This window comes from Bombus fervidus, chromosome 11 (genome assembly GCF_041682495.2).
Source record: "Bombus fervidus isolate BK054 chromosome 11, iyBomFerv1, whole genome shotgun sequence".
NCBI classification, from domain to species: Eukaryota; Metazoa; Arthropoda; class Insecta; order Hymenoptera; family Apidae; genus Bombus; species Bombus fervidus.
This window is the reverse complement of record NC_091527.1, coordinates 9924758-9950404: the sequence shown is the minus strand read 5'-3', so window position 1 is coordinate 9950404 and position 25647 is coordinate 9924758. Positions and strand designations below refer to the sequence as shown.

Here is a 25647-nt window from a genome sequence, read left to right as displayed (position 1 = left end):
ACACCGAGGCTCCCTTTCTCGAAAAACACATTACCATCGCCAACCAGATCGCCCTCCTGCATCGCTTTCTTCGACAAATTGCTATTTCCCCGCAGCGTGTTTCGTATTTTTTACAGAGAGACAAGCAGCCAAAGGGGCTGGCCACGCGAACATTGACGCTCACATTTATTCACACGGATTCTTGCCACGATTCACACGCATTTGGCGCGTACGCCTGTTCGTTCACACGTGCCAGGCAATTTTGCCATAACGTCGAGAAGTATGCGGCGGAGACGAGCGGGCCGAGCGTAAATCCAGCCAGGGGGCTGGCTGAGGCTTGATTTCACCGTGCGCGCGTGGAAACAACTCGAAACTCACGGAGAGAGAGACGATACTTTCGAGCGTGCACCGTTTACACGGAAATGCACGCGCGGGTGAGCGCACGGCCGCTCGCGAGTCAGCAAACCGTGCGGAATGTCGACTGACGTAACGTCACCGAAATTGAACGGCACCCTGGCTGTCTCGCGTAATCGAAGCCTCGTTCGACTCGACGGCCACGCGTCCACAGATCGTTAAGGGGTTGCTCTCGATTCGAATATTTGCCAGTAGATTTTTATTGCGAGTAGACCGTGCATATTTCTGCAAATTCATACTTTCTGCGAAAAAAATTGGGCTTAGATAGAGAATGCTTTTTAGCTGTTAACACTCAGCGGTGGACATATTTTTCTGGTGACGATACAATGGTGGCGACGTCCAATTTTGAGACAAATTTTTAATGTTGCAAAAAAGAAAAAAAGGAAAATGGTAAAAGGATACAAAACTTGCATGCTTCGATAATAAATTTGTATAAGCGTTAATAACCCAAAAACGAGGCTACATTTGTAACTTTAATCACATACTTTACCGCAAACATATTTTACCGCGTTTCCAGGCTATTTTAATATTTCCAGCGTGTTTGACATTTCCTGCGCGAGCATCAAAATATACGCATAACGGTGCGTGATTTTTAGGATCGAAACTCGGGCGGAACACGTTCGAAGCATTTACGAACGCGCCATTAATCAAGCCGATATTTCCCGTGTTTCAGATGTTGCAGAAGCGTCGGTGAATTTAACGTTATCGTCGCTTATAGCTTCATTTACGTACAAACACGCATAAGTGCTTGTACGTGCGTATTCGCAGATGCGACCTCCGTCCCTGTGGAATTCTAGAGCTGGTCAATGTATAGTTACATACATACGGAACATACCACCGAACCGGCAACTAGACACGAGTGTTTACCCCCCTGTGTGATCCTTACGTTGGCTGCAATTTATAGGAAAAAAAGTTCTACGAGATTATTCTAACTATACCACACGCGTGTGTTTTCTGGATACACGTGTACGTTTATATATAAAACAAGCGCTACCAATTTTTGTGAAAAAAAATTATATTACAAATTGCAATAAATAAACTTTTCATACCTTCCACTTCGATTTTTCTCCGATATTAACTAACAGGTAACACTCAACTGATACGAACTAATTCTGCTACAGACAACCCTTTTGTAACGTGGTTAACTCGTTCGCGTTATATCGAAATCGCGTTTCCAAGTGTGTGTTAACAGCAAGTACTTAATACTAAGGAAGACTGCAAGACCCTGGATATCTTCACCTTAAGGGATCTATATATATGTAGGTAAGTCTTTAAACTCCTATCCTAAACTAAACCTGTTTGGTACACGTAGTTTAACATTGCAATTTCTCTTGGAAGATCGTCGAGCGGAACGCGTGAGCTGGAATCGGAAAGGTCAGAGGATCTCGTGGCAATGCGTCATCGAGTAGGCAAACAGGACACCGATCGAAGCGAGCGTTCCTATCCCTAGGACGACGTACACCGTACGCCACACATCGGTCGTACAATTCGTCGCTGCCGTGGGCTGTCAACGTAATTACACGTACAGGGACCATTAGACACGCGCGACGCTTACAAACGACTCAAACCACCTGCGAAATCGTCACTTTGTTCCGCAGTTAAATCATGCCAAACTCGAACGACCCTGTGTACAGATACGTTCCACCTCGTTGCAATCGATATACCACGAATGTCTACAAATGTCTGAAAAAGGTGAAGGTTATCGTCGTCGAGAATTATGATCGGAGTACAATCGATAAATATCGTTAGAGGTCTTCTCTCTACCTTGCACGAAGATGTGTCTGACGATAGGACCTGAAACACTTCGAATCGCTTCGAACTTGTACTGTATTTTATGTGGCGGCAAATTCGAATCGCTTCGAACATGATCCGAAATTTAAAACTCTCGAAAGCTTTGATAAGCGTTGAGATACGTGGCCAGATGTAAAATACAGGAAGATATTAACGCGATCAGTATATTCGGCTAATAAAGTAGCTGAGCACACACAGTTTAACCGATACAGTTTCTATATTTATAAAAGCAGCGATAATTTTCAAGTTTCATAATTTTCAAAAACGTAAATAGTAGAATTATATATAAAGAAACATATAAATAAATCGAGAACATAATTTTTCTTTTATTCTTGCTCTTAGAACGACGGAATACCAGCTTGCAGATGTGATATGCAAATGTAAAGAATTTAATACGCAAAAGGTATAACGCAAGTGGTATAAGAGAAATTTCTAATTAACAATTTTTTATTGGCATTACCTGTCTTTTTAGGAAATAAGGAAGTTTGCAAAAATCTGCATTTCGAAGGTTTCAGAAATTATGTTCATCGTCTGCCACGAAAATTACATAGCTTACGTACGGTCTCCATCGAGATCAAAATAAAAGTCTGTAAAACACGTTCCAGTTCCCATGGCGACACACGACCGAACAAGAAATCCATTTCCCCCGTGTGGAACACTTTCTGTGTTTCAATGAAAGGAACTGGAGATGAATTTACCGATCAACGGCTGGAGGTTTATACGGCGGCTTGTGCCTGACAGAAACATTTTCTAAGATCGATTCTCGCGAATCGCACGAAAACGAATTTCTCGTGGGCAAAACTACAATTATATAGTAACACCGTATTGCAACCTGTCCTGTATTATAAAAATATCTTTGTGTGCAACAAATAAATATTCATCGAAGATACGATATTTGTAAGATTTTCATATTTTATTTATTACCTAAAAATGTAGTTTATATCACAAACACGAATAATAAACAGTGCCCACTAAAAAGACGATAAAAATCTACCATTTTCACATAAAAACAAAAGTTACATGTACCATGATCTTCCTTCCAAAATTAATTGAATTAAATTAACGTTAAATCCTCCCGTAAGAACTCCGAAACAAAGGAAAATTAATACTAAACAATCTTCGACGCATAACTTCAAACATCGCAACCGTGCAGCCACGAACAATAGAACCGAAACCAATGCCAATATTCCATCAACCGCACCACCATGCTAAACAATTTGGTATTGTCGCCAAATTGTTCTACAATTCTCTTCTTCTTTCAATGATTTTTCTTCGATCTCGTTTATTCTGCAACAGCAAAAGTAAAGTTGAAATTTAACCACGGCCACGGAGTATCAAAGTTTGGAGAATTTTCGCGCTGGCCAAGAGTGTCTCGGTGGTCGGTTGCAGATGCAGCTAACTGCGCTACGGGGCGTATTCATTATCGGGCCGCCGGAACCCAGGTTGCTGAGACGATTAAACAGGGAATGGGAGGATCCTCCAATGATTGGCTACACGGGGCCGATTCAATGTCTACGGCTCTATCGGTCTATCGCTCTCCCGCGGCCGTGTTACCCATCTCCGCCGTTCTATTTTATCGCGTTGCACGCTCGTCGCTAGCTGAGCGAAAAACGCGCATAGTTTGACGAATTGTTCAAAAACTCTTCCGCCTTTGCCTTTCGTTTTCTGGAAATATATATTTGTGACGATCCTTTGAAACGAACTGTAAATTAACGCATCGAGCATTACTCTACGACTAGTTAAGCGAAAAATTCGGCTATTTCGGGGAATTGGCCAGCAATTCTTTCGGTTTTTCTTTTTTTCTTTTTGTTTTATGGAAACATTGGATATTCGGCGATTTTGATATGTTGGAATTGTGACGATCGTTCGAGATGTATTATGATTGATGAAACTGTGAGCTGGTATGTTTCAAGTGGTAGAGCGGATTCAAGTTGAATCATTGATCGATGGCTTAGTTTTCGTATAGATAGTATTTCTGTCGATGTTTTTTTTTTTTCTTTTTCTTTTTTTCGGTATCGTATAATAGCAGACCGATTCTAATTTCTTTTCTACGTTTATAAATTTGTAACGAGAATAAGATGACATATCTTTATAATTACGTATTATTTGTATCGATCAGTCCTATAGAACTTCTGATAGCTGTACTTGTCTCACGAGATATAATACGTTTGTTAAAATGTTCACAGGATAGAGCAGTCATTATTGAAATTGAAAGACGATATCTAATTAAAGACAAAGCTCCACGAAAAGCTTGCCTAATACCACGATCTAGAATCTCCTGTCCACGTAGCGCTAGTTAGAACACGAAAGCTATCGCACATTGAGAACAGATAATCCGACGCAATTCGACCAAAATGTATCCACACGTCACGAGAAATGCAATTACAGATTGACGTCAGTCAGGTGCTTCTGAAGCGTGTTCATCGTATCTCGGGTTTATAACCGACAGCTTACGAACTGATGCAGCATTCGGCTGATCTTACAGGTTGAAATTGTTCTTCGAGGAGAGTGGATTCTTTTAAGCAAATAAATTCAATTTTTCACATTTACGAATATTTAATATGGCAATTAAAAGAATAAGAAATACGTAAGAAAGGAACGATTACATGGTTATTAGTGTCGAAGTGGTCATCACTTCTAAGAAAACTCTACATCTGGTCTTTTAGCTTTCTCAAGCACCGAAGCCATCGACAGCGTATAGACAAAAGACTGGGACGAAAGCAAACTATAAACAGCAGACAGGCGACGATGGCTTCAGGGTTTTTCAGTCATAGGGTAACGCTGCTAGCGTGCGGATCTGGACCAGCTTTTTATTATATTCCGATTTGTATTTATACTTCAGTATTTAAAATATATTTTCCACCTTACAATTTATTCACGCGTTCCTTTGTTCACATACATCTAATAACCTCAACAATTAGTGTACTGTGAAATGTTTATGTCAATTCGTGTTTCTGTAGACACTGATAAAAAAGAAGAATAAAAGTATATCTTACTTTCTAATTATTATCTAACATGTATTTCATATTTGATATTTAATATACTTTTCCATATTTGTAGATATTTACAAGTTTATATTTGTCACGAATGTACAAATATTCACGGTCTAGTTATTACGTGTCCACTGATAATATTGGATCAAGAATATTGGGAAAAGATGATCATTTTGTAAATTATTGATCCAAGAGAAATAGCAGAAGTGAACATCTACTGGATGAAAAACGATGTCTATTCTACGTTATAGGAAAAAATGTAACGGACGATCAACTTGTCGCTAATTCGATAAAAGTACCATGGTTTTTCTAATTTTCTTATTTTTATATCGCTATAATTCTTCGTTTAAAACATTTACTTTCCTCTATGCACGAAACGTAAAAGTTGCTACAAAAACGACTCTATCGGACTGCCACAAGTTCAACTTCAGCATCATCGCATTAATGCAATTTTCAACACTGATCTATCCCTCTGTAGCCAGTAACAAGTTCAATGGTAATTGCAATCGCGACAAACGTCTCCAACAACCGAGCGCTCGTAAATGATTATGTATCCGTTACATTGGAACGCAAAATTACACGAAACGAAACGATACCACCATTTTCCTTTCGAAAGAATTTAACCCCTTGGCATCGGATGACGAGTCTGACTCGTCATAGTAATTTAATCCCTTGGTCTCATATCACGAGTCTGACTCGTCACAGTAATTTAACCCTTTGGTGTCAAATGACGATCGCAGATCTTTATAGTATTATAGTAAATTTAAAATTGCAAAAAGTGCACGAAATATCCAAAGTATAATACTCGTTATAACTATCAGTGGATTAAACAAATTCCTATTTAGATTTCATTCGTTTGACTAGGTTCATAAAGCTACGAATTTGCTTGAAAATCTGCGATCTAGTAATAACGTTACGTACAAGGTATACAATGACGAGCCAATCTCGACTAAATTGTGCGTCAAGGAACACGTATACTTCCGCGTGGACACGTCGAAGAGAATGTTGTTCGCGCGTGTGCACTGAAAACTGTTCGTGACTTATAGTTGTACGCGCGGCCCGTTACCTTCGCTTAAGCCAACACACTCGTACCTACACTCGAATCTCCACGTTGCATAAATCCTGTCCCGATGATATACGACCGTAAGGCTTCCAACTATTTGCCGGACCAGTCTGGCTTGGCACTTGCGTGTACCTAATGCGCATACACGCGAACCCTCGTGACAACTGGCCGACCCTCCAATTTCGATTTTCAACCTGCGACTCGCTCTAAAAGCGGTCCTAGACTTGGGACTCTATTTCTATCGGTTTCAAATATATTCAATATTATAATTATATTTTTTATATAATTATATAATTGTAATACTATAATTACAATTTCAGGAATTTGTAATTTGTCACAGCAGTTTGAAGCGTAAGCGTGAGAATCTGACCGAAAGTTACTCCAAGTGGTTGTATTCGATTAGCTAAAGATCTCTATGGAAATCTATATTAATTCATATATTTATATTAATTATTAAATATGTTTCATTCGCGAAAGCGTACAAAATATTAGATTTCAAAAGATACTGAAAATGTTATGCAACTTAAGTTTTCGAATTATCCTGAATTTCAAACAGTGACTACTATACTGCAGATTTGCATGCAAATTCCTATGTTTTAGAATATAATTAAAAAAGTAGAACCTCGGTAGAAAATCGTTTTATCTACTAACGATAAGTAGCGGAGAAAATTCTATAGTATATTGAATATTTTACCTACTTTTTCGTATTACATGCATTCCATGTAAATCCTTAACAATTTCCTGCAAACGCATCAAAATTCGTAGGCTGTTAATCGCAACAGTTTCTAAATTAATCTGATCACGATAAAAATCAACCATTGTATCCACATATTTACCAGAAAAGCACATTCATAGAGAGAACAATAGTAGCTCATCCACGAAGCTTCGATTTATCCAGTATATCTGGGTATTAGCCGAGGTAGGGTAAGAAATCGAGATAGTTGGAGGCGCGAAGCGAGCAAGAACGGCGGAAGTGGTAGAAACTCAGGGGGAGGGGGATGTTAACGACAGACGAAAGTCCGAACCGAAACGAAACGGAACGGAACGATATCCCCCTTCTCTTTCTCTATGGTGCAGCCGTTTTTTCCGTCTGGCAGCCGTTTTCTTTTTCCTCCTGACGATCGAGCCTCGTTAACTTCGCTCTCCTCGTCCCACTCGACGAGACTTTCGTAACCATGGGGCCATTTACATGTAAATGCCTCTTACCAACGAACATTTCCTCGAGCCTTTTCCAGCATTGGTATCAACGCAGTGTCTCCCGTTCCTTTTCTTCTCTCTCTCTCTCTCTCTCTCTCTCTTTCTTTGCCCCTTTTTTTATACATATATACAATCGTCCTTTTTTTCCGACGCTCTTTGTCGAGCACTTGCTTCGTTTCGCTTACAAAAGCTTCGGTAATTAAGTAGATATCACGCTTGGACGTTTCTGGAGGGAGAAGAGGACCTAGAAATCGTGCTCGAACGAGGAAAAAGGAGAAGAAAATGAAAAGAGAAGAAGGAGCAGCGCCTACGAAAGTGCTCTTCGTCGAAACAATCGCTTTAATCAAGATGTAGACCGGCGGTGGCTCGTTCGATTCCAAAAGAAATCTTCTGCAGCATCTCTCGAGATGACGGCAGCTACCGACAAAAGTCAAGGGTTGCGTCGATTCGATGAAATATGCATTCGTGAAACAACGCGGCAAACCTCTTATTTGCTCACCTTCTCTTCTTCTCTATTTCTCTTTCTCTCTTCCTCTTTATTTGCTTTCCACTTTTTAACTTACCGTTTTAACTTCTTGCATCGTGCGATTAAGGTGTCCATGGAGAAGGAACGCGAGCGTCCTTTGACAAGTAACGAACAGATTATCTGCTCCGTAGAGTAGCGTGTTTTATAAGAACTAGATAACTTATCTATGTCTAAGACATGTCTGTTATAAAAAGTGACAATCGGTGGAGCGGTTTGCGAGAACGTATACAGACATTAATCATAATCCTCGATTATCAACCGATGTGTGGCAATGTTTCTTAAAACATGCAATACCTAAATATTTGATCAATGACGCTGACCTCTTTTCCTTCAGATCGTCGAATAACAACAGTAGTCATCCAATGCGAACGTCTTGAATCGAATACGATATAGTTTTTGACGTTTTCGCAGAATTTCCCTAATTAATTTATGTTAAAAACGGTCAAAAGCTACGATTACGAAAAAGCACAAGCGAGAAACTACGCAAATATTAACAACGATTCGACCATATTTCCTTGGTACTCGAGAGACCACTTTCAACGACAGAAGAATACAATTAAGCTGCAGGGTGTAAACAGCGACGGGAAGATTTCGCGTGAAAGTATCGTAGAAAGGGTGCCGAGCGCTGTACGTTCGATAGATTCTATTAATCGTAGAGCGGGAGCGGACGACAATCGCAATAAATTTGACGCGCGGAGCGTGGCGTGCGAGGAAAACGTGAGAGAAAAGGGCGATGCCGGCCACGGGCTGCCTGCTCGATATTGATGCCGGATTTATGAAGTCTCGCTGAGGTCACGTAACGTACGCTCGGCTCGCGTGGCTAAGCCTCTACCCGCCTCGAGAAACCTGTTCATTTTTCACCCAGCCGACTCGATCGTACATCGTTCACGCCACGAAATCGGCCTGGCCGCGATCACGCGGTTCGCTCTCCACGATAACACGTAGAACCCGCACTACGTTCTCTCTACGTCAGTGCCGCGAGATACGAACGACCGATTACAGAAGCGAAGAAACTGGAGGGGAAAGGCCGAAGGAATTGCGAATGCCTTCGGCGAAGTAGCCGACGAGGTATGATTCGCGAAGCAAGTAGGAGATTCGAGAACCGATTTTCAGCTACGAACCAGTCGCTATCACGGTGATGGTGAACTGACGAGGAACGGAAATGGGTGGTCCGTTCAACGTGTACGATACACGTCTCAGGAATGGTAAGTGATCCAGAAATGGTTGTCTCGGGCTGACGTAGATACGGGTGGCACGTGTTGCGCTCAATGGTATTCTGAATTTTTGCGTTGAATTATTGAGTAGATTTCCTTTAGTATTTTGGTACTTCGGTAGTCGTTTGTTCGTTCACTATACGATTTTTATTTGCTTTTAGAAAGTTGGGGTGTGCGAGGAGAATTTATTTATTCCTTGGTTTTATGGTTGAAACATTTTGTTTTATTAAGGTTTCTGGTAAGATGTTCGAAAAAGATACTTCAGTTATATCGAAGTGCAATTTAAAGACAGAAATTTATTTGTCTTTTTCATCCAAATCTAACTTAGAAAGTTTCAATGTTCTTTTTTTTTTTTTTTTTTTTTTTTTTTGATGGGAGGATGTAATACGTAGTTTTGATCTCTATAAATGTAATTTTTGTCATCTCTGTAAAATCAATTTACGGTATAATATCGATAAAAGGTGAATTAGATTGCGTATAAATGTTGACATACCTCTTGATACTTTGCTGACTTAATTTTTCAGTACACTGTTTCTATTAGTATGTCTTATGAAAGAATATTGTTACTGTTAGCTGAATAGCGGATCCCATAAAACGTGCCGGGGGGGGCTGGAGGAGTTCGAAGCTGATCGAAGCCAATTCTATTGAAATATCACTTTCCCGTTTTTTGCCCATTTTTATTCTTGGCAAATGAGCTAGGAAACAGTATTTCCAATACCTACCCTGAGAGAATAAATAGTAGAAAAGAGTGGCAAGAATAGAACAATAATGATAAATAATAATGATGATAAATCATATCGTTACACCCCTCAATTTTTAGAAGGAAATAATTAATAACCCAAAGTATATTAACATTTATTCTAATCGATAGTCTGATTCTTTTTAAAGGCCAACTGTCCGATAAAATCTACTTCGTGTTTACAAGAACATTTTCTAAATTATTTATCCTAAATTACTACATTGCCATCTTACAGTTTAGAGTATACTATATGTTCCATAAAATTCCAAAATTTGAGAAATAGTCGTTTTAACTTTGGGAAACATTTTTATCAAAAATCTACCGAAACCGCAAGAACATTACTATCGATATCTGTAGCATTAATTATCATTATAGCTGCTATATGTTTGAAATATTAAACGTAAGTTTACCTTCCTATCAATAATTTCGAAATAATTTCTCATTTGTACTTATACCCGATTTTCTAATAATCTTGATAGTAATTTAAATTTTTATCAAAAATCTACCGAAACCGCAGGAAAATTACTATCGATATCTGTAGCATTAATTTTAAATTACTATCAAGATTATTAGAAAATCGAGTATAAGTACAAATGAGAAATTATTTCGAAATTATTGATAGGAAGGTAAACTTACGTTTGGTATTCCAAACGTATAGCAGCTATAAAGACATTTCTTCGTCAGAGCAAGGAAAAAAGATATGAAAACGTAGATTAACTAAAGCACGATGTCGTAAATGTTTCTAGGAATTTTTATCAATTCAAAGACGAATGATATTTATCCTTTGACTGGACAGAAATATTTCTTTCGATACTTTCGTACGGAGATGTGAGAAAACGCGGAAGGTGGGTAGAATTGGAATGTCAGTTCGACTTATACGAAAACGAATAGAACAGAGGCACGTTCAGCTATCTCCACATAAAACCTTATGAATGACAAGTAACGAGCAAAGGTATTTGTTACTGCACTCGAATCCGCGAAGACGAATCTTGAGAAGGGACTGACGGCATTTGAGATTGACACGAACGTTTCGAGACATTATCCCTCTTCGATTTATTTCTACCGCTTTCTCCTCTCGCTTCTGAATGCTCTTTTATCAAACAACACACCAGAGATACAGTGTATTATCTTTCGACATTGTTACTGCCATTTGTTTAGTCCAAAAATATATATCACTCACACTATCTTCGTTATTCATTGTTATTTGAGATATTGCTAAACAGCTGCAGATTAAAAGCTCCTGGTATTTTATATTCTTTACGAATGATTAAAAAATAATTCGAAATTTGCCAAGTTTTCTGCATTTTTATATTACTTTCATTTATCTACTAATAAAATGTATTTATTAATATATTCGCTCCACGAGAATTGAACAGAATTAATTACTATTATTAATAGCCACGTGTAAAAATTGCAGCGTTAAAGTAAACAATGAAAAATAAAATACTCGACTAAATGTAGAGAACATTGATAAAACGTCGATAACTTTAAAGTAACGATCACAAAATTGAAGAATAAAATATAAATACAGTGGAACTCGACGCAATTTGAAATATATTTACCGCCAAAGTAAAGAGTTTTCCTTTTCACAAACCTAGAATTGTGAATTAGATTCGTTAAGCCCGATCCTAATATCGAAACTGCCCAAATTTTAACGTTTCTAGAAGATTTCCCGAATACTTTTCCATTGAAAGAGATCTGTTTGCCAGCAAAGAGGAAAATGTGACGTGGCGTAAGATGCTGGGACGCAATATCCATAGGAAGAGAGCAATATGAAACTGATTAAACTAATTACGACTTTCCGATGGCAATTTCCAGCGAAACAAGCGCAGCAACTGCGAGCGTGCCGCGTTCGTGTGAACGTACGTGAGATTCTGCGCCACAAACGCGTTCCCTGAACAAGTTGCCTCGCTCTTCGAGTTATCGTGCTCACGTGCTGCAACCAACTGCAAAGATGCAAACGGAAGATTTCAGGTCGCTTCGCGATTACCTCGATAAATTCGAAAGCATTTAACTACGAGCATTTTGTGTCTCCGTCGTTTGAAATTCTCCGGCGAGTTTCTTAAAGGGGATAAATGATAGAGATTTAGAAATTCAAGATGGTGCACGCGATAATTAACGCGAATACATTTTTCATAGAAGTCTTCGCTGCAATTTAATCTTTTAGAAAAATATACCATGCGTTGAAAGTAATTAAGCTAATAAGTGAGATTTCAATTCTGTTTTTTAACACCGTGGTTACCGAAGGCAGTTCCAAGAATTCGTTTAACATTTTTCTCGTCTGTCCCTTCTACGTATTAATTCGCTTCTCGATCTTTAATGGGTTAAATGCATAAAAGTTTCTTCGAAAAGTCTAAAATTATTACTAAAACGAATATTCAAGAGTTCGTAAAATAATTCCCAGTAAAATTTTACATTCTGTTTCCGCCATATCAGAAAATTACAGTGCCTTCTATCATTGCGCGTTTTATTTTAGAATAAAATCCAAGTATAAATATTTTTGAAATTAAATTCTTTACGTTAAAAGCAATGCTTTAAATGCCCGTATTTCCATACAAGATACAAAGTTTTAATCGCTTATTAAGTTTTCGCTGTTCAACATTTTTTAATCCTTCTGTTGCGTGTACCGTCAGAAATCTGCATTTACTATTTGCTCGTGAAAAGAAATTGCCATAACGCAACGTCTTCTGTTTCAAAATGTTCCATCGCTCTTGTACCACTTTTCACCGAAGCCTTTCTTTTTCAAGTTTATTCGCCGTTCGCTTTTAAACCAGAATAAACTGTTTCAAAAGACGCGGAAACTGATCCTAGTATTGATCTTGAAAAAAGGAAGACATCATTTTCACGGAATAGTCGAAAACTGTACGAGTTTCCTTATACTTCCTCGGTGCTGCTTTCTTGCAGATTGTATATTTGTAAATTTCAATACAAACAGTCGGAACTTTTATTCAATAATTGGATTTTCTCTAGTACCGATATTTCAAACAGTTCAAAAATTTGTACATCGCCAAGAACAAAAAGGAAATCCACGTATTTGTTCTCTATTATTTGATAATTAACAGCGAGATCCTCACACATCGTACATTATCGCCACATATTGGTATTATCAATAACATCGACAATACCATTTCAATTAGATTTACGACTTTTAAGAATTAATTCTGTAATCAAACGAAGATGGTGAACAAATTGCAGGCGATACAAAAATCTCCATAGGAAAACAAAAATTTAAAAAACGTCATAGAAAATTTCGATACAAAACGTTCATTTACAATGAATCTCGGACAAAAGAAAGGACGAATTTAAGAAGAACGCTGAGCCTTCCGTCTGGATTACAGTTCCACTACGTCATTTTCCAACTTCTTCAACAACTTCCTCTCTCTCTCTCTACTGCCCTTTTCCCATGTCTATCGTCGCAAATCATCCGCCTACAACCCCAAAAGAACGAGAGAAACCATGCACACACTCCTCGTGCAGAACATCCAAGACACGAGAGCGTTGAACGAATAGCTGCGACACCCTTGCGACAGATAACCGTGAACAAGTTCGCGCTCACCCTTTCCATTCGAGCATCTGGCCGATTCAAACGTAAGACGCGACACGTTCGAGCTCCTTTTCAGGATGATTAAAAAACACGGACACGGACCAGGCCCATCTGTGTCTCTCTCCTTTCACCAGCTCTTCGTTTCAACCGTTAACTTTCGTTCGTCGGGGAAAGGAAGAAAGAAAGAAAGAAGAGAAGAGAAGCGTCCCTCCCGACGCGGCGGATTCAAGGGTGTCTGCGTCGTTGGCAGCGGCGGCGCGCGATCAGCCAGAAATCCGATACTCGATGAGAAAGCTCGAGGGAGATGACTTCGCTCGTTGGAAAAGTTTCTCCCATTAAAGAGATGAGATTTCATCGAAGGCCCGCGCGCTCCCTGTATCTTGCTTCTTCGCCCATTCCGCCCCTTTTCACAGTGTCCGCGAGCACCGCCATGTTTCACCGCCTCTACTCGTCCGCGAGCCACCCCCCTTTCACCCTCCGTCGGCCTTATTTTTTAATACGCCTTTTTAGCCGTCCCGCTTTTCATTTTGCCGACGAGAAAGCCGCGGGCGGGATTAAATACCCGCGTTAATCCGATTCGCTGTAAATGTTTTCGAGCGCTTCCCAACCCTGTTCGTCCCCCGCTGGACCACTCTCTCCCTCTCTCACTCTCTCTTTCCCTCTTTCTCTCTCTCTCTCTGTATGTGTTCTACGCTTCCCATTTGTCGTTCGCGTGGATTCTACGAGCTTTCGTGAGAGTGGAGTATGTGAAACCACGGTTGTGCGTGTGTACACGCGTTATAGAAACGCGGCACGGTTGTACAGTACTGTACACGCGCGTACGAAACTAGTTTCAGGGCGAAAGGGGATGGTTTTGCTCGATAACGTCTACGGGGCTAAGGGCGCGCCTCTTCTCGCGCGCATTATTACTTGACCGGCCTCGTAATCTCGGTCGCTGCGCTAAATTTATTCATGGCTCGGCTAACAGCGTTAAGGTGTGTTTTACCTACCGCCACTGCATGTTCTTCGTTCGAGCGGGCTTTTTTTCGTGTATCTTGAGCTTTCGGTTTGGAGAACGGGTTGAAGTAGAATTTGCGTATGGTGGTTGTCTCGTGGAAAAGTCGAGTGAGACGAATGACACGATCGGAGGAGAATTAATTTTGTACGAAGGTAAAGTTAATACCTTTGCCATTACCGAAGTTTCGTTTTGTTTTCTGCATCCAGCTTCGTTAGCGACAACTAATTTCGAAATTCACCGAGTAGTAACACTGTATCGTTCGAAAGGTTGAAATGTTTTAACTTGCACGCCAATTTACGTCTGATCGTGGACCGAGTCGAGTTCCAGCTTCTCCTATGCAAACCGATTAAACGTATTTTGTAATTCTTGATTTTTCAAAATTTGTAAAAAGGAGGGAAAACGTTTGCTAATGAACGTTTCTTAAAAATCTAGAGATCATTCGACGCTTGCCCTGTAATCGCTTTTGGAAATCGTGCAAACGCGCGCGCAACGAGGTAAACACTCGAATCGGCTCGGTTCGGTCGAAAATTCAAAGCGCCTCGCACACTCCCGGACGAATTATCGTTGACTGGGTTCGGGTCACATCGTTGCATAGGTGTACTCACCGTGTAGCGAACTCCAGATGACGTCAGTACATCCAATTCACGTCGAAGGCAATCCCTGAAACACACAGAGGTACACGGTTACAGAGAGATGAAACATTAACCGAGTTGTTGACTACCGGGACGACACAGGAAATCCGCGCCAGGGTTGCTTTAGGCTTCGATCACTGCCACGACACGAGTACTCGGTGAAAAGGTTTTACACTGAAGAGAAATATACAATGTGCGCGCGTACTGTAAACTAAGTTTGTTTAAATTAACAAACATCTTGGAATTCGTTATGCACCTACGAGATTACGTAGAACGGTTCAAAAATACACAGACAGAATGGAAAACTTTCACGTGTATGTTACGTTCACATGGTAACGCTCGTTACGCGAAGGTCTAGAAATGATTTACATTAATCATGCATTTGATAATTAAACTACGTGCTCGTGGCTGCTAAAAAAAAAATCGGTAAAAACAATCTCCATGATAAAAATAGTTTCATGAGCGAGCTATACAGACGCGTGAGCAGTTTCGTACAGGACAAACAACGTGGTACAGGACGTCAAGCTGAACGTTCTATGTCGCTTACATGTATTATTCAAGCTGACAGTGACGCGACGCTTAGCAAGGGTGGATCCTCGTCGGACAAGAATGCTTGGCGAGAAACAAAAATACGGAAGGGCAAGGATCCGCTCACCGCGATGTCCTGCAGGAAAAGAGGAAAACTGGAGTGTCCAACGAGAATGAGGCGGACAACGAGCAACATGACGACGACGCCGACGACGACGACAACGACGACAATGTCGCGCTGATGCTGGAGGAGGAAATGTTATTTCTTTGGGACGCTAAGTGACAGGTCGAAAGACATTCAGAGATACTCGTGCCAGAATGTCGCGAAGACGGTCGCACGAATCCGCTGAACGAACAGCGAGCCATCGTGCAAAAGTTCGGACGCACTTTTGCCAAAGAGAGAGGGAACACGACGGTGAAACTAGTCGCGAAAAATCTCGCTGATCGTTTGACCGACGCGACGACGACAATTCTCCAGAACAATCGGTGGAATTGTTGTCCCGGAGATTTTGCTTTTTCCATCCTCATCCTGTTTTTCTCGAGCTTTGTTCTCGAAGATAATGAATCGAAGGAATAAAGGGTTTGATGATGCTAGAGAAGATGACAAGAGATACGGGATTTGTGAAAAAATGTATTAATTATGTGTGTAATTATGTATTTATTAAAAATGTGCATTGTAATATTGGTCAATGAAAGCAACTTCGACAAGCGAAGGATTTGTCTTGGATATTTTGACTTATTCGTGTTTCCGCGAAGAACTGTTCTGAAAGAAACGTACCGAGTCGAGAAAATAAGAGATTCGATGGAATTGAGAAAATTAGAAAGCAGCAAATCTGCTAAAACGCGTGTATTCTACCAAAACACGAACGTAAACGAACAAAGTGGAGAAATTTGATTTCAGTAAAATTCGAAATGAAAAGATCGTATTAGTTTGAGGAAAGAGACAGATTCGATCGCAGTGGAAAGGTTAAAAATAGCGTTATTCGCGTAGTATGTAGGTGATATTGATTTATAGCGTCGCCTCTACTATACATTTTCCGTCGGAAGCTAAAATTTAAAGCCTGAGTTTTTATAGAATAAATAGAGCTTCTTCGTAAACTGGATAAGAACTTATGACTCATTCAAGTGCTATTTATCTTCGTCAAGGTTCCCGGCTGTGGAGTTCTTGGATCTCAACTTGAATTACATTAACCTATTTTAATGAAAAGCAAGATATGTTTTCCTAGAATACATATGTACATAATTTAAGACAAACTAAAGCAAAAAGACTTTCAAAGTTGCTAGAGTGAAATGGGAGATGCATATATGGAGAAAATGAAATTTTACCATTAATAATTGCTTATCGTTGAAACGTATTATCGAATGGTAAATTGCGTTCTCGATTCTCAGATTAAATTAAGTACACTCGATATGCAATGGCTACAAAAAATATTTGCATACCATTGTATATTATTACAGCATTTGCATATTAATCGGTTAGGTTCAAGTATAACAAATTTCATATCATTTAACAACGCTTTCATACGGCTACAAAATTTTGATACTATGAAAATGAAGTACAAAACATGATAAAAACGATGTTTCGTTAGAAAATGAAGAGTATATGGAGACATGTTTTACAGCCGCTATACGCAGGCTTCTGTTTCCTCTCTTTCGTCGTGCAATCAAATTGTCTATTTAAATTCTCAATCCTCTTCTATCTAAGCTTCGAATCAACACAAATCTACTATCGCCCAGCCTGTGAAATATGTTTCACGAAAACTGCAGCCATCTTTCACGATACGCGGAAACAGGACAAAGATTAAACAGTTAGGCGAAAACCTGTCTCGCGGAATCATCCCCCGAAACGGATCGTCGTTAACACATTCGTTATCGATAGGAGCGAACGACAAATCGAACTAAAAACCGAAAAAGAAGAAAAAGAAGGACAGGAGGGCAAGAAAAACGACCGTCCATCGATTGCTATCGAATTACCCATTCGAGCGATTCTGCGCCGCGTAAAAAATACTTTTATTCGACGAGAGCGATCGTTCGCCGATTATTGCATTCTCCCACGCGAAGAGTAATGCTCCCCCGGCATCGTTTGCTTCGCGCGGCCCTCTAAACCGTGCCGGCAGAAAAATGGTGAAACGAGCAGGCTGAAAGAACGCTGCGAAAGCTGAAGAAAGAAAGAAAGTAGATCGGTGTGTATATCCAGGTTCTATGTGTGCGTGAATAAAAAAGAGAGAGAAAGAGAGAGAGAGAGAGAAAAGGGAGAAAGGGAGTGAAGGTGGAGAAGGTATAAAGTAAGAGGAGCGGAAGCATTAGTGGTATTGCCATACTATTACTCGCGCCCCTCTTAATAGCTCGCCCATTAAAGATAATGAACGTAAATTATGCGTAACGGAGCACAGTTAAAAAGGTCGCCTCTATCTACCGCACGAGGTACGGCCACTCTAAATTGACTGTACAACTGGACGGTTCCGCATGGCGGGACACGGCTGTCCGTGAAGAAGTGGATCGGAATGAACAATTTATTGACACGCCGAACCTACCTGTCGTGGGACTACCGTGTACATACATTTACGTGAAATGCAAAAGATAGTCGTGCAGATCGAATAAGAGAGCCAATGAGGGAAGAATTTTTAATTTAGGCGAACCAAGTATATGTACAATATATGTCAGTTTTGTAGGCTTGATTTAAATCGGTTGAAGGTACGAAAATGTTATTCAATGGATGGAACATTGTGATGGACTTGAATCTACGATATAGTGTAGTAATAAATTAATTATCATGTGTACGATTTTATCGTCAACCGGTACCCTTTTCTATTCGTGATACAGCGTTGTAATCAGAAAGTGATGAGGAATTGTATAAAAAATTTCGTACCATTCTCAACATACAAACTTAAAGAACCATACGGAACTTTCTCATATTTTCAAACGCGGAACTCATTATCTAAGAAAATATTTTACCACGTTTCGCTTCTCTCTCTTTCGAACTTTCGGTGTCGCAAGGTGAAACCGTTGGACCAAGAAACCAAATGTAAAATGCTACATTCGAAAAATTTGGTTGCCTGCTTTCACAAATCTGATGAAAAGAACGTAGTCGCCTGTCTATACAAGGTAACGCTGCAACGGTACCTTTTCGTCACTGAATCGTGAACGAAATCGACGGAATAACAGGAGAGAAAAGGGGACACAGGAACCTGTATAATATACTGATTTTCACGTCTACATAGGGGGATATATTCGTCGCACGTCCGTGCCAGATTTCCTTGAGTTATATCGGCAAATGCCGAGGAAAATACGTTGTGTTCGAAACGTTGCCGGTCTAGTCGGAACAAATGTTTCACGACTGTACACTGTACATCTGGCACTCCAGGTTTTACGCTCGTGGATAGAGAGAGCGTGTCGTTTTATCGCGAGCACCAATCTATTCTTTGATTGCGCCATTGTGCGTTTCCTCGGTTTACGTACTCGCGGAAAGAACAAGGGAAGAAAGAGCGGAAGACGCGGTCGATTCCAGTGTTTTTCTTTAGCTTCGGTCGGTATTGTTCTTTTTTGCTTCGTAGAAATTAATGGCAAAGCGTAACTCTTTAACGCCCAAGCACTTCAGTTATTATGGAAAATTGCGAAACATATATGTACGTTGTAGTTTGCTATTTTGAGGTCGGAGATACGAGCAACGAGACAAATTATAAATTATTGACGCATGTTACATTGGTGCAACAGATATTTATAAGTTATTTGTATGTATGAGATTTTAAACGATTTCACAACGTTTTAGCACACTTGATTGAAATTTCAATCGAGTATTACGATATACTTGTAATTCACTCGAAGTGAATCAATAGCGATAGAAATGAACGCTTTGGCAAATAAACAAACGCGACAATAATCCATCTATAAGCAACGCGCGTAAAATATTAAGAATTTCAATGAATAACAAATTAATGGCTGGACTTTCAATTTCCGAGATCAATCGAATTTTTTTCCAAACGCATTCATATAAAAAGTTTAAATGGCCGATTTATCCCGGACAAAATGAAACGTTAAAAACTTATAATTTTCTATTACTAAATTTTCTCAATTTTATCGTTATTAAACGAGACTGTCCTGTTCGTTGCTGAAAAGCAGCAAACGATCGTCCCGCGAGAAGGCAATATCGCGGCACGGTGCATAAAGTTCATAACGCATATGCTTTGGTAACTCCCTATTCAGCCGACGTTCGCATGATGGGAGTACGTCAAAGGGTAAACTTTATTCCACGGCATTCCTTGTGCAGTGGCTCCAACCGAGTCGGATAATCGAGACTCTATTGTGCCACTAATAATATTAGCTTTCGGGACAGCCTGCGTTTTCAGTCGTTCTACGTTGGCAATTCTCAGACGTTACGTTAACGAACGCGACCATTAGAACGCCGGATACGAAAAGAAGTTTGAGAGTTTCGTAACACGATGTGAACGTATCTCTTTGGTTCCTGAAATTTTGCATTTTCTATTATATTTCTCTGAAAGAAATTACCAACTGAGAAGATAATTTCAATTTTAATAACCAATTAGTGAAAGCTTCTGTACTTTCGTAAGGATTGCACGGACGAGTCGTATCGTTCGAGACTTACGATTAAATTAATACCAAAAAGAAGTTCAATAAATGAGCCACTTAGAATGTCAAACCGATCAACTCTCTTCCTAAAAAGTTCTTAACTCGCGTATATAACTGACGTTCAACATCTGAAAAACCAAATCGGTGGAGCAACAGTTTAACTTCTGTATAATTCAAATGGACCTCCTTTGTTTTAATATATCGCGTTATAACGAGCACTTCACTTCGCAGATTTCATTATATACATTCTGTTCAATTTTACACGGTTCAATGTTCCATAGACAATTTATCAAACAGCGGACAATTAGATAAACAGCTGCGGTCAAATCATTACCCTTCTAATCGCGTTCCAGTGGAACGATTTCTAACTTTTAACACACAATATATATTTTACATATACATATATCATATGTGCGAACGATCGTCTGTCAATTTGAAAAGCATTTCCATCGCGCAACAAATGGCAAATACCTAGCCGAGCGAACAAGGCAAAAGCACGATGGCTTTCATTTTCGCATGTTTTCATTACCAGAGATAATTGACAGAAGCATAAACCAGCATTCGCAGATGCATCGGCAATGCAGCAAGGAGTATTCGATACTCGGCAATGTCTCTTGGAAGAGGCCATTAGACGCTCGCCACCTGATTCACTATCCGTTAGCAAACGTTTCACCCTCGCTTCTTTAGCGTGACGCGGACCCATTACCATTTAGATACGAGGTTGCTCGGCCCTAGGTAGGAATTCTAATTCGAGGCCGGCTCGAGTAAATTACACGCGAACCGCTTAACGTCCGACGATATTTCACGATCGGCGGCGAGGACGCGGGAATGGCCGCGTGTCCGTTCGAAACGTCGATTCCCATTGGTCGACTCGATGCCAGAATGCCATCGTGATCGTCGATGATTTACGGCGTTTCACCTCGTTCGCTACTGTATCGAGTTTTCGTTATACCTCGGCTTAAGTGTGTTTTGCGCGCAGGTTATAAACTTGGAGATTCGCAGCTCTTTTTTCTATGGTATAATTTCACAGATATGGGATCAGAGTGATTAAGGTGAAAATCGTCGTGTGGATATTTGACGTAGTTCGAACGATGAAATACTAGGATCTGAAAACTAGGTTTATTTATAGCGTTTTGCTTCCTTTGCTATCGTATCGAATTTTCGTCACATCCTCGGCTTAAACATGTTCGTGTATCGACCATGGAGAGTGAACATTGTTTATTGTAAATGTACTAACTTGCATAATATTGATAAGAAACCATCGAAACAGTGTCTAAAAACGATAAATTATTCGTATCCGTAATATTTGTCATATAATTAGAGATCTTGCTAAATGAAAATCTTGCTTCAAGCAAAGCGGACACGTTATTCGTAGTTTCTATCGAATGACAGCGCCAAGATCCAGCGCACAGCAAGACGAACTACCCTCTGTTTCAGACATTCCAACCCTCGTGTCACGCTTCACCGAGCTCGCCCTTCCTCAAACACAGCTCGAACACTTTAACGGTACCTGTCGAACAAGTCCAGTCTAGCCCAAACCGATTCTAACCCGACGTAAAGACGATTTAATCGCATCACGCGAACCTCTTAAAATTCCATCATCCTCCCCCGAGGAAAACGTACTCGTAGACGACACTCCAATCATTTCGAGCATGGTGGAAGAATTTTCAGTACCGGGAATACGAAACGAGTTCCCCTTTGCATCTTCATCGGCGTTTAAAAGCGTCAGAGAAACCTCCGAACTTGCCACGATCTTGTCTTTCGACGAGGACGGCGATCGAGAAGGGCGTTGAATAAATTCGCTTCTGGCCGCGTTTAAGGAGCGATCGGCCGCTATATAGCGGATCGTCTCGTCCATAAACATTAGATAACGGAAATACGAGGGTGGAAAGGGGGTGAAGATAAAGAGGAGCGCGAGTCGGTGCAAAAGAGGAGAGAGGCAGCCGGTAATAGGCGCGTCCATGAGAAATATCGACGAGGGGCGGAATTCCGAAGATGCTATCAACCCTTAACCTTTACTCTCTCCCTCTCTTTCTCTCTTTCTCTCTCTCTCTCTCTCTCTCCTTCTTTCTCTTTCTCTTTCACGTTCACTTTCGGTCGAAAGGCGAAACGAGCGGCAACTCGACGATGGTATCGCACGCCTCCGAGAATCCGGCTTAATCCGCGAATCGCTTGTTAGCAGTGCAAAAAGCGGCGACCAAGTCGAGGGATCGAGCACGCGGCTTCGAATTAGAAGAGAAGGGAACGTCGAGAGAGGTCGATCGTGACGGAGATATCGCGAAGGTAACGCGCGATGTAATTGACTGATAATGGCAGATAGCTTAATATCTCGCACGGCGTGCCACGGAAAAATAGATTTCGCGAAAGTTTGATGGTATCGATGTTGGCACGAGACTTGATGCGGAAGGAAATACTTTGCGATAAGGACAGTGGCGGATTTAACTCTGCGAGCTTCAAGATAATAATCATTTTGGAGCTCCTGAACTAAGCCAAATTTGAAAAAATTTCGGTCAAGTTAAATCGATGTTTGTCGAACCAAGATGAAAGTAATATTTACGTCTGCAGGTTCTTTGGCACATCTGTCGGAATATGATATTCGCTTAGAAGGTGAATATTGACTTCGTGCGTAGTAATTAAAATACACGCGATAAGCGAGTCTCGTTGGAGGTATTCGTTGTTTTCCACGCATTCCGGAAAACGCAGGCTCCTTCAGAACGCTGCAGAATAGACCCATCGAGCGATCGATTATACGTGCTGCTTCCAATTAATGAAACCGAAAGTTTTATCCCAGTCTTTGCATATTAATAAACGTATTTTCTGTAATTCTGATAATCGTTTATTAATCAAACACTTTTGGAACCCCCATAGGCAGAAGACTTACAGTGTCATTAGGGTCAAGGTAAAACCGCCCCTGAACGAGAATCATTTTTGTATTGCGTAGAGAAGATACGGATACTCGGTGGTAAAATTAGTTAGGTTTCAAAAGCATGAGATCTACAATGTCTATAAAAAGTATTGGCACTCATCCTTATTTTCTAATGAGACGCTTTTTCATCAAGTTCTATACGTTTAGTTTTCGTAGTTTGAAATTCTAATCAATTAACATAGAAATACTATAATAAATACAATGATATGTCAATGCTTTTTATAGGCAGTTATACATGAGTTTCGAAAAATGAGATAGGAATTTGAGATAATTTAATGGGACGTAAGTTGTAGAAGACTTGTCAGAAATGTGAGATGTTAATTCGGACTTGCGTGTTCTTCCTTCACAGTTGCAGGTTAATTTTGACGAATAGAGTGATCAAAAATAAATGTGACGTAATTCTCAACACACACCAGTTTACAGCGTTCTATTTTCTTTCCTTGTCAAACTTTGTCTATTCTATGGACATAAATAGAAACAAACCGATATATAAACGTGTATCCTTTGAAAGTTTATCAAAAAATTAGAAGAAAGACAACGAAATATAAAAATATAACGTAGAAAGTAAAAATAGATGGACGATATTTAAGTCTAGTTAAAAGTAGCATAATGCGCGACATTTATAAAACGTTAAAGGAGACTACATCTAAATATACTTAAAGCCGTAAAACTTCTTGCGAAAGACGCAAAACCCAAAGAGCCGGAAAGATTAGGAAAATCACGTCCTGGCTGCGACTCCCATTTAAACCGTCAGCAAGAAAGTTGGATGGCGTAGGCAAGCTTACGAGTAAATAACAAGCAAGAAGAGATATAGTTACACGAAGGAGGCTGTAATTAAAATCGGTTAGTATATACTCGGAGGTAATGAAGGGGCAAACACACAGTTTAGCTATCCAGCGACTCGCGATTTCCTCATACGTTCAGATATCGTTGAATACGAACAACCCTTGTGTCAGATAACATTCCATTTTTTATTTGTAGTTCGATACATTTTCTAAATTCGACTATACATTACAACACAAATGTTTAAGATTATTCTACTTAAAGTCTCCGGAATTTTATTTTACGTGAGAATTTAAGAAATCAGATTTTACGAATATTTTATATTTTTACTTTAAATTAGAAAATTAAGGCTACGATATACTGAAGGAAGTTTCCAATTTCGTTTTAAACAGAATATATTATAACGACGATCGTTAACTTGAAACAATCGGAAGATATTAGCTTCGCAAAAATTCTATTCAATTTTATACCAAGGTGTAACACCGAGTTAACGATTAATCTCGCATCCGCTAATTTCGAGGTCAAAATCTACGACTATGACAAATTAGAAACCTACGATTGCAACCATCTATCACTATTAACATCCTCGAAATTATCTTGCAAGGAGTCGTCGATCGCGTCAGCAGCAAGAACATGATGCGCACCTATAATCGTATTCGTATGGATGCTGGCTGCGCGAGTGTAATTTCGCAGACGCACACCACTGCACTTCTCCTGTGCATCGACAGCGATTACAATTCCCCGCAACGTAATTCCTTCGAATCCCTAATTGCCGCATTCATTCTCGCTCCACTCCATTTCCAGGCGTAGCGCGTTCATGCGTGCGCGTACTAAGGCTGTGCACGCTCGAGCGACACGCACGTGCGCGATTTACGCGCCCGACCACCAAACGAAATAACCGCGGCTCACCTGATCTCTTATCAACATCTGGAATCGATACTGCACGAAAGAGTACAGAGAATACTGTTATTTTCTCCATCTTCCCTCTGTCAACCTTTTCGGAACAGCGACGACGTTACATCTTTGGAAACGCGATAAATCTTTCAAGCTCGCCTGTGATACATGCCGCTTTCGATAGGACGATAGCGCGAAAAACTCGGAGGAAATTCGTCACGCGTTAAAGAAGAATACATGTGGCAGTCGATAACGAAGATACGAATATGTATCGAACTTGATAAAGCGATACAGTGAGACATCTGTCCAGATGGATATTCGGCAGGACAATGGGAACCACGCGTTTAAAGGATTTATTCGCTTCACCAGTGGATTGGTTTACCTCGTCTCTGGATCATTTTAACGAAGTACGTGAGAACGTAGATTGAGATACAAATTATCTTTTCGCGAATGCTTCGCTTCTAATTTTCGGATAAGTCGTCGTTTGAGAAAACGTAGGATGTTTGAGAAAAAAAATAGAATGTAAAAGAAAAGCATAGGCTGAAATCGATACACTTTTCAAACACGTATTTCCAATTCACAACTTTTTCACATTATGTAATTTTTCCAAATTCTTATATCAAATCCTATTGGGAATATTTCATACATTTTTGTATGTTAACCGCGTTCCGTGAGTTTTTGCATGTTCACATTTCCCATAATCCCATAAAAATACGCAGCCTGACGACACGCGTCCCCACGACAGATTAAGCTTCGAAGAAGCAGCAATCAGACTAACGAACGATCGCTTAGTCTCCATCCTTGTTCGCAAATGCGTCTCAAAATTGGAACGGATTGAAT

The 25647-nt window shown here is 40.2% G+C and overlaps 1 protein-coding gene and 1 long non-coding RNA gene across 4 annotated transcripts in view; one reads left to right on the top strand and one right to left on the bottom strand.

Moving 5' to 3' along the window:
* LOC139992084 (uncharacterized) overlaps window positions 1-3092 on the top strand; it is a 125393-nt gene extending 122301 nt beyond the window's left edge. Inside the window, exon 3 of the long non-coding RNA XR_011801014.1 lies at window positions 1067-3092. This is a non-coding gene — a long non-coding RNA (uncharacterized lncRNA). The remainder of the gene's footprint in view (window positions 1-1066) is intronic.
* The window catches only part of LOC139992028 (uncharacterized), a 513816-nt gene extending 488608 nt beyond the window's left edge, over window positions 1-25208 (bottom strand). For all 3 annotated transcript variants that reach the window (XM_072012473.1, XM_074111956.1, XM_074111957.1), the window contains exons 1-2: window positions 25190-25208; window positions 15063-15117 (exon numbers count right to left, since the gene is read on the bottom strand). The gene's annotated coding sequence lies outside the window, so the exon portion shown is untranslated. The remainder of the gene's footprint in view (window positions 1-15062; window positions 15118-25189) is intronic.
* Between the last annotated feature and the right edge of the window lie 439 nt (window positions 25209-25647).